Source organism: Pteropus vampyrus, unplaced genomic scaffold (genome assembly GCF_000151845.1).
Source record: "Pteropus vampyrus isolate Shadow unplaced genomic scaffold, Pvam_2.0 Scaffold124, whole genome shotgun sequence".
Taxonomy (NCBI): Eukaryota; Metazoa; Chordata; class Mammalia; order Chiroptera; family Pteropodidae; genus Pteropus; species Pteropus vampyrus.
The window spans coordinates 1,286,742-1,296,348 of NW_011888905.1; the positions used below are offsets into that span (position 1 = coordinate 1,286,742).

Consider the following 9,607-nt stretch of genomic DNA (forward strand, 5'->3'; position numbering starts at 1 on the left):
TGGGTGAGTGACAGGGACCTGGGCAGAGTAGGGCTAAACAGGGACTGGCTCACGTCTCCTCTGAGATTCTCCGATTTTAAAGCCCATGGAGAAGTCACCCTAGGTGTACTTTGGGGGCTTCCAAAGCTGCTGGCTCCCCCTCCCACGTGGAGCAGGTACAGAGCGCTGGGCCCGCAGCCATGCTTCTGACGCCCGCCCACGGTCACCCCACCAGTCACGGGCTGTGCATCCCTCCTGATCTCACCCTCAGTCCTGGGCACAGGCCCCCACCCCGGGGAGGGAGGGGCTGACCCTCATTAGACCAGCTGGAGCGCGGACGGGGGACGGGGGGACGGGGGAAGGGGTCTGCTAGCGTAAGCCCTTCCCTAGCCGTGATCTCGGTAAATCTTACAACGGCCCTGAAAACAGGGCAGTGCCGTCCCCCGCTCACGAAGGTGTAGTCCCCCGGAGAAGGACATGTGGCGCAGAGTTCTGGGGCTCTCGCGTTGGGCCGGGCTTCAAATGGGGCTTCCTGGATCCCAAAGCATATGCTCCCTCTGCTCGCGCTGGCTTCTGGCAGAACATGTCCCCGAAGCGGTGGGAGGAGCTGTGAGGAGAGATAGGCAGACTTCTGGCAAGTTCTCAGAGGAAGGAGCTGTGCTTCTCAGGTGCAGAGCTGAAGTCTGAAGGATGCTGGGAACAGTCCTTGCTGGCTGAAGACAGGACGGGAAGAGGCCACAGGAACCGTGGAAGTCACCCAAACCCCCCAGGGTGGTCCCTGGCCAAGGGAAGCATGCGTCCCCACCCCTGGCATCCGTTCCCTCCCCGCTCAGCTCCGTGGCCCTGGGAGAACACCTGGGAGAGGTGCTCTCCCTGGAAGTTTGTCCTCTGTCTCCGGCTAAGGTCACCATCCAAAAACAACCCTAGTCACTCGACACCTGGACGTTTCTTTTCAGACCGAAAAGAACCTACATCACACAGTCGGCTGGGGACGCTCTGAGAAGCCCTCCTGGAGCAGCTGGAGGATGGCGCCTCCTCCGAGGAGCCTTGGAGCAGGGTGGGAGCGGGGCGGCCCCAGCCCTCAGCCTGGCAGCCCACCCACCACACCCGGAGCCACCTGGGATGAGACAGCTTCACCCCTGCTCCCAGGCCCACTGCTGTCTGGCCCGGCTTCTCCTGCCGTCCGACCTGGGGTCTCTCTGAGATGGCATCTGCCCTCTGCCTAATAAAGACTCCTGACCGCTGAACAACAGGACTGGTGGGCGTGGATGTGCCTGTGGGCCGGGGTGGGGGGAGCAGAAACAGAAGAGGGGGCCCTTGCTCCGAGAGACCAGTGCTGGGAGCCACCCTCACCACAGGCAGGGAGCCTCGCGAGGACAGCCCCGTGGGGAGTGGAGCAGAGTTGGCCTTGGCTGCTTCCATCCCTCTCAGCCACGCCAGGCCCCCTGGGGGCACCACGCTGACCTGGTCAGTCCGGACGCAGAGCGATGGGCCCCAGCCGGGGCCTGCCTCCGTGCCGCAAGGACCCGGACAGTGGGAGAGGGTGGCTCGCACCCCCAGCCTGTCTGGGAGGCCACTGGGTGGGCCTCTGCTCCTTCAGGAAGGGACCCTTCCTCAGCAATGCCCTCCCCCCGCCTGTTTCTCCACAACACGTCTGTATCCGACACCTCCCTGAAGCCCGCCCCTCGCCCTGGAGACAGGCCTTGCTGGACAGCGGCAGAGTCCAGCTGCCAGCGCCTTGCAAGCCGCCCAGCCCGCTGCCTCTCAGGCCTGCAGTCTGAATCCTAGGATCTTTCTAAATAAAGGCTTATGATAATGCACACGGCACAGTGCTACCACACGGAGGACAGGCGTGTCTCCTTCCTGTCCCTGTCCGCAGCCACTCCCCTCCTGCGCCGCCGCAGACATGGGGCAGCACGCGTGTCTGCTCTGCTTCTGTTTAAACGCCGAGTACAGCGCCCCCAGCTCCTCTAGACCAGGAGTCCTCGCTCGAGGTCCAGCTGAACCTCGGGCCCCTCGGTGCCTGCCCTGGGCCCCGGGCAGGAAGGAGCCTCCCTCCAGGAGACACCTGGTGTGACCAGCTCCTCGTTCTGCAGAGGAAATGAGTCCAGAGCAGGGGAGGGCTGTGTCCGGGGTCCTTGGCCTGGTAGGGGCTGTCAGGAGAAGGCCCCAGGCTCCCCCAACCTACCAGCCAAGGAGCCCCAGGTCCCCCCACAAAGACGGCGCCTGGGAGGGCTGATCGGGGCAGAGGAGGCTGCTCATCTGCATGGCAGTCTGGCCTACTCAAGGGCTCGCCAGCCAGGAGCATGCTTCCTTCCCAGGTTCCCTGCCCTTATGGAACCTTCTGCTGCCCAGCCTCGCAGGAACCTCTTGCGGGAGGTGGGCAGGCAGGGGCTCTGTCCCTGGGAGGTGGGGGTGAGTGGAGGCAGGGTCTGGCCTGGAGGTCGCCCTTCCCCTCTGCCCTGGGCCCCAGAGCCCGCCATCAGTGTCGGCGGCCTCCTTACCCTCTGGGCGTTGGGGGGCCCTGGGCGGGGAGAGGCAGCAGTGATGGGGCCAGCCCTCTGCCCCCTCGGTGGCCTCCTGGCTCGGAAGGGAGGCTCCGGGTGAAGGAGTCGGGCAGGCGGGGCAGCTGGGAGGAGGGAAAGGAGAGCAGGGGGCGCCCGCCTCAGGTGGGAGGGGAGAGGAGGGAGGGGTTGGGCGAGGGATGCCAGGACTGGGCCGAGGGACACTCTGGAATGTGCTCCCAGAGTCCTACTGAGCATATGCAGATGAGGCCTGTCTGTATGCAAATGAGACCGTCTGTATGCAGATGAGGAGTGGGGCATTGTCCTCCGGGGTTACCATAGAGCCCACCCACCCCCTTCCCCCAGGGCGCCAGCTGCAGGGCAGCCTGGGAAGAGGCCAGGCCTGGGGAGGGGCAGCGGGTTAGGGTTCAGGAAGGACTTGCCAAGGAAACTGGCCCGGTCCAGCTCCGGAGATGAAGTGGGGACTAGAGGGGGTCTGCGGGGAAAGTCAGGCAGAAAAGATGGGGCGGACCGTGAAAAGACGCCCCAGCCACAGGGACACAGGCCAACTGACCGGACTCTGTGGGAGGGCAGCAGGGCCGGAAGGCGTGTACTGAGCGTCCACCCCGTGCCAGGTCCCACACAGTGTCCGGTGACAACCCACGAGGCCTTTCACAGATGAGGCCTGGACGGGTGTGACAGGCACACGCAGGTCCCACGGTTGGCAAATGGCAAGGCCCTGCCCGTCTGACTCCACAGTGGCCGCAGCTCAGACCCTTCCGTCTCCTTCCTGGCGGGCTGAGACAGCACCCCGGCGAGGGGGCTGGGAGTTAGGGGCTGGGCCTGGGTGGGCCTGAGTGGGCCCCTGGGCTGCAGAGGGCTGAGCACTGCCAGTGGGGGGCCGGGTGGGTCTGCTGGGGGTAGCCAAGGGGACAGAAACCAGGAGGGGGACATCAGATGCCAGAGTTAATGCAATAGGGGAAACAGGCCCAGAGGGATTGGGGGGGCGGCCCTCCTAGCTCAGCAGACCCAAGTCCAAGGCCCTGGGCCCCCAGCCCAGCGCCCCTTCCTGGGCCTGCAGGCGGGAGTTGGGGTGCCCTTGAGCGTGTCCTCTCCTCTTCCTCCGGTGGCCCCCGCATCCAGTGGCGCGGCCAAGGCCTTTGTGGGGGAGCCGTGGGGAAGAGAGGCCCCTTGTCGGCTCATTCATCGGGCCGGAGGCTTGGCGATGCCAGCCCCCGGCAGCCGCTGGGCTCTCCTTCCTGGGGGTGCCAGCGGGCCCCCACCCGCTGCCCCTGCCCGCTCCCCAGCCCTGTCATTTCCTGGAGCCTTGGAGCTTTGGCCCCGGTCCCGGCTGAAGGATGACGGGGAGCCCCTGCCCCCGGGCCCCAGCACCTCGCCTTTCACACGCTGGCACCAGACCCGTGGGAACACTGGATGGCAGCTGGGCACCGGTGCCCAGCTCTGCCCACCCCCAGCCCAGCCGACCTCAGGGAGGAGAGAGGAACACGCTGTCCCCAGAAAGCTCCTCCAGGATGGGGCCCTAGAAATCCTTCGCACTAATTATGAATCTGGGGACAAACGAGGCATTTGCAAGTCAATTAGTGACAAAACTTTCCCAGGAAAGAGCTTCAGGAGGCTCAGCCTCAGACAGGGCCACATGCTGGCTCATCTCGTCCCTCCCCCTGCCTCTGTCCTGCCCGAGGCTCAGGGACAGAGGCAGCCGATGTTCTGCCGGCCCGTGTGGCTGACGGGGCCAGAGGCCTGAGCGGGCATGAGGGGCCAAGGGCAAGGCTGCGCTCTGTTGAGGTCAGCTTAAGGTCACCATCGGGCTGCCACCAGGAAGGAGACAGGCCGTCGGGACCCTGGCCTCAGCTCCACCTGCAACAGAACACAAGTGCCAAGGAGACAGCTGGCCTGCATGGGGTGGCCTGGGTGGGCTGACAGAAAAATGGAAGTCACTGTGAAAGGGCCAGGGAGAGACGCTTCCCAGAGAACACAGAAACCAGGACGAGAGGACCCAGGTGACACAGGCAGTCACGCCCAGGCACCGCAGCTCACGCCCAGGCAGAAGGCGCCCAGCCCGAGGCCGGCAGCCGCACCTGGGGGGACTTCAGGTGGACGGCGCCATCTGCGCCCGATCTTGTCCCTCCCAGGTGGGGGTCCTTTCGCTGGGCAAGGGGCTCTCTGCCGGGATGACCCCTTAATTGGGGGAGGAGGGGGACGGAAAGGGTTGTTTGGGTGAAGGCCCTAGAGCCAGCCTGGCCATTTTAGAGAGATTAAGGGATTACAATTAAAACGTGTTTGAGGGACTCGAGCTGAGGGTGGGGGCTAAGTATCTGAGTGCTGACTTTAGCCAGGGCTGGCCTGGCTGCTGGGCTGGGTGACCAGCGGGTTGGGGGCGGCTCTCTTACAGGAGGTGGGTGAGGAGACGCGGGGCCGAGAGGCTAAGAGGGGAGCCTTTTTCCTCACCGTGAACACCTCCAGCTGGCAGGGTCACGTGTCCCGAGAGGCTCGCCCTGCTGCCCTCCTCGAGGCTGCCTGCGGCGTAACCGGTCCAGGGGGCCTGGAGAGTTTGGGAGGCCAGGAAGGAGAACGCCCAGGTCCGCAAGGGTGTCCTTGGGGTGATCGACACTGCCACGTCAGTTGAAAGTGTCCTCCGTATCGAGGGCTGTATGAGGCGCTGGTCACTGTCCAGGCTCGGAGTCCGCAGGCTGAGGGTCAGGAGCGAGTGGCTTGCCGCCCAAAGGCCTCCGGCTCTGGGAGTCTGGCCTCACCCGGCAGACCCCTCTCCTGGCCTGGGACACGTGTCAGGTGTCACACGGTAACCCTTTGCACGTGCCGCTCCCCCCGACCCCCCGGGAAAGCCAGCCCTTCACCCATTTCCCCTCTTCTGAGAGGTCTTCCTCCCTGCTCTGTGCACAGGTGTCCCCCACACGGTTAGAGGCTCTGGCTGTCCCTGTGATGGGGCTGCTGTACAGGATGCTCTGTGCCGCTAAGGAGTGAAGAAATTACTTATTCAGAAATAAATTTAATTAACTTTAAAATATTAATTATTGCATTTTTTTAAAGGCTAAGGAGTCTACAGCCATGCCACCCTGAACAAGCCCGATCCTGTCTGATCTCAGAAGCTAAGCCGGGTCGGGCCTGGTGAGTACTTGGATGGGAGGCCACCTAGGAAGAGCAGGTGCTGTAGGCGTAAAAAAATAAAAAATAAAGTATTGTAAGCTGACAAGGTCCTTGCAATCTGTGAGGTCAGCCAAGGGTTGCATCGCCAAATAAATAAACAAACAAACAAATAAATAAGGGCTGGGGAAGGACAGTGTTTAATACCAAAGATCAGAGCTTGAAACAACCCCCAAGACGCCTCGTTTGGGAGGAAACAGTGGCATTTCAGTCCCTTCTTTATACCCCGGCTTCCTTCACTGGCTCCTGCCTCCTCCCAGGCCAGCTGGGCCAGGTCGCTGTGCCGGTCGCTGTGCCCCACACTCGGCCCAGGTCCCCCAGAGAGAGGACACGCCCTGTCCCCATCCAGCAGGCGTTGTGGGCGGAGCGTCTGGATTCTCACCAGCCCTGTGCCCACCGGCAAGTGGCGATGCTCCCCGAGCCAGTATCGCCCCTGTGGGGGTTGGGGGCCCGTGAGGGCCTGGCCGCCCGGCTGGGGAGCGTGGGGACTGCGGCTCGCCCTCCTCCGCCCCGCCCCGGCTGTGGGCCCTGTGTCCCTGCCCCGTGTCCTCCCGCAGGGCACGCCCTCTCTGCACATCAGCGTTGCATCGGGGACAAGGGTGCGACCTGCCCTTCCCGTCCCTGAGAGCCATGCTGAGCGTGAAGGAGCTGTGCGGGCCCGTCTGGGCCTCCTCCTCTGAAGAGCGGGGGCGCGCAGGAGCCACGCGCCGGCGCCGTCGGGGTTGGATGGCAGGATGCGTGCGCAGTGCTGGGCGCAGGCGCACCACTCCGGCGGGGCTCAGGAGTGGCGGCTGTTATCTCGGTTATTAGTGGGGCGGCCCCCCGCAAAGTGCCAGTCGGGAGGCTCCTCCCCTCTGCTCAGGCTGGGATAATGAGGCCTGTGGTAATAGCTGCTCTCACTCACGGGCCCTGTGACAAAAGGGCGCAGGCTGCGGACGGACCCAACAAAGTGAGAAGTGAATGGTGCATAATGGGACACTTAGGGGCTCAGCGCGGCCTGGGGCGGGGATTGGGAAGGCCGAGGGACCCCACGGGCCAGAAACCCGAGCCGACAGGCCACCCTTTTTCTGCCTCGAGGTGGGTCAGCCAAGAACCTTCAGACGCAAACCCAGGCCACCCGGGGCCATCGCCAATGTGTACCGAGCACCCCGAAAGCCAGGCGCTGCTCCGGGTGCTGGGGTGCCAGCCTGTACAGACAGACCCCGGGACCTCGGACCTCACGAGGCTGGTGGGGGAGACGGACAGAATGCAAACGAACAGGTTCGATCCACCCAGGACCAGAGGGTGATCAGTGGCCTGGAGAAGCTAGGTGGGCAGTGGGGGTCTGGGGGGTGCGGTGGAGGGGGGAGACCGCAGGTTAAAATAAGACACTAGGAAAGGCCAGGTTTTATTCCACTTTCTCTAGTGGAAAATTTGAAATAGATGCAAAAATTAACAGACTGGTGTAGTGAAGCCCCACCTCGCCGGCCCCAGTTTCCAGCAGCTGCCAACCCGGTGTCACCTGCGTGGACTCTTCCCCCCCAAGGTTGTCTTGAAGCAAATCCCAGACATCTTTCGCAGAGGGCATGATGCCTGCGAAGACCAGCAAGCCCCGGAAGCCAGCCATGCTCATGGGTGGGGGGCGCATTCCAGGCAGAGGGACAGCACATGCCAAAGCCTCCTGCCCGCCCCTGGGAAGACCCGGTCCCCATCCCAGCCTCGCCCCTACCGGCTGTGCGACCTGTCCCTTGTCTCTGAACCGCTCTGAACCACAGTTCTGCCATCTTCGTCACAGGGCCGACGCCCTTACCCCATGGGGCATTTGTAGGGCTGGAGTAAAAACCTGGACGAGCATTTCATGCAGTGGAGCAACGGGGCAGGGTCGGCCTCTGCGCGCAGGCAGGTCCGGCTCCAGGGCGACGGGGGGCCTGGCGGGGGTGAGGAAGGGGACTTGGGGGACTGCTTCCCATGGGAGGCTACCTCAGAACTCAGTCTAGCAGGCCGCGGGGATGCGAAGGGGCCTGAGCCCAGAGCTTGGCCATGTTGCTGGCCTACCCCTCACCCCACCCCCAGCCCCGTGGATGGGCCACGGGGTCCCAGGCTGCTGGGGACAACTGAAGGGCGAAGGCCTGGATGGCTGACTGCTCTCCCAGGAGGCTCAGCCCCCTATGAAGATCCTCTGAGGGTGGCCTTTCCCAGGGACGCGGGGTGGCGGGGGGGACGACGACACAAAGAGACCCTCAGCTCCCATCCTCTGGCAGGATAGTGGGCTATTCACACTGAGGAACCCCAGCCCCACACCTGGCCCTCTCAGGCAGCCCCCGACCTCCCCATTGTCCCAGGCCCGCCTTGTGCTGGGTGTCGGTGCCATGCAAGGCAGCACAGCCCCCAGCTGGAGCGCTCCGGGCCCCTCCCCCACCTCTCCAGCCGCCCAGACTCAGGGCTTGATGTGGGGGGAGGCAGCCCGTTCACCCCACACTTCACCCCACACCGGCTCACTCTCACTGGGAATCTCACTGCTCTCCAGCCCGTCCTGAGCGAGGGGAACATGGGAGGGAGCAGTTAGGGGAGCCATCAGCGTCTGGCGCCATCTGCGAGGGACTAAGGGATTAAAGCCTACAGACCAATGTCTCTTGCTTTAAGGTTGTTGCAAGGGTTTGGTTGTCAGGATTTTCCTTCTCTTTTTGCCCTGGGTTAGGGAGACTAAAGCCTTGGTGGATCCTCCTTTCAAAAGCTGCAGAAAAAGTCAAGACGTTGAAGTCCTGATGGAGAAAACTAGGGGGTGCGGTGGGGAGCAGGTGTGGAGGGGAGGGCCCCTCCCCAAGCTCTCTGGGGCATGAGTGGGCGTGAGTGGTGGGGGCGGGGGTACAGAGGGAAGGCCCGGATAAGAGCCCACCGGCTCCCTTGGAAGACCCCCTACCCCACCCCCACGCCACCTGCCGGGCCACCCACCACCTCCTGTGAGTCCTGGTTGGGGTCTCAGCAGCTTCTCCTGTCCCTAACTGGGTCCGACTGAGGCAAGCTGAGCCAAAGGGCCACTTGCCACTCGCTGTGCTCTGACAGCGAGGGCGGAGGTCAGGTCAGGGAGGGCGAGGCAGCACAGGCCTCTGACACAAAGCCCAAGCCCAGTTGGGGCGAGCAGATGAACCAACAGCTCCTTACGACACCCTGTGAGGTGGGCTGGGACAGGAAGGGGTGGAGGTCCCCAGAGAAGGCAGACCTCGTCCAGTCTGGAGGGATTAGGGACAGTCCCCAGGAGGATATAACCATCTTTGATTGCCAAGGGTACCCCAAGGCCGGGCCCCTGGGGGGTAGCCAGTAGTGTGAGGTGCGCGCTCCACTCGGATGCCTCACCCCCTTCACAGGGTGTCTCACGTTCTCACTGACACGGTCCCCTAACCACAGGAGAAATTCAAAGACTCTATCTCCTGGCCAAAGGCTGAGGGGGGCTGTGGGGGCCCTGGGAGCTCTGGGGCTGGAAAACAAAGGTGCACGTTGGGGAGCATGATCAGCTGTCCCCAGTCTTCAAGCAATCCATCTGACCCGCCCAGAGCATTCTGGGGCCCAAAGATACCCGCCTCACTGGCTCACACAGTCCCTATCACACGCACTCGCTGGCTCCCCTTGTTCCAATGTGGGGCTCCCGGGAGAGAAGGCTGCCCCTCCACTTCTCCTCCAGGAGGCTCAGCCAGAGCCCTCCGAGGGCCTAGCAGGGTGGGGCAGGTGGCCATGGGGACAGCCCTTCCCAAGATGGAGGCAGGCAGAAGCCACCCTGAGCCAGCACCTGGCCGGTGCGGGTGATGGATGCCGGCGGTTGCAGCCTGCTACAGCATTAATAATCGAGTTTATTAATGCTCTTTATTAGCAACCACCACAAGAAGTCCAAAGCTAATTCCAGCAATAATCGAGGCTTGCGGGGCGTGGACAGGAAGGGCGGATGCGGGATGCATGGCTTGCGGACC

At 63.5% G+C, this 9,607-nt stretch overlaps 1 pseudogene; it reads left to right on the top strand.

Annotated features, from left to right (window-relative positions):
* Window positions 1-5,560: 5,560 nt before the first annotated feature.
* On the top strand, window positions 5,561-5,679 carry LOC111743885 (annotated as a pseudogene).
* The last annotated feature ends 3,928 nt before the right edge of the window (window positions 5,680-9,607 follow it).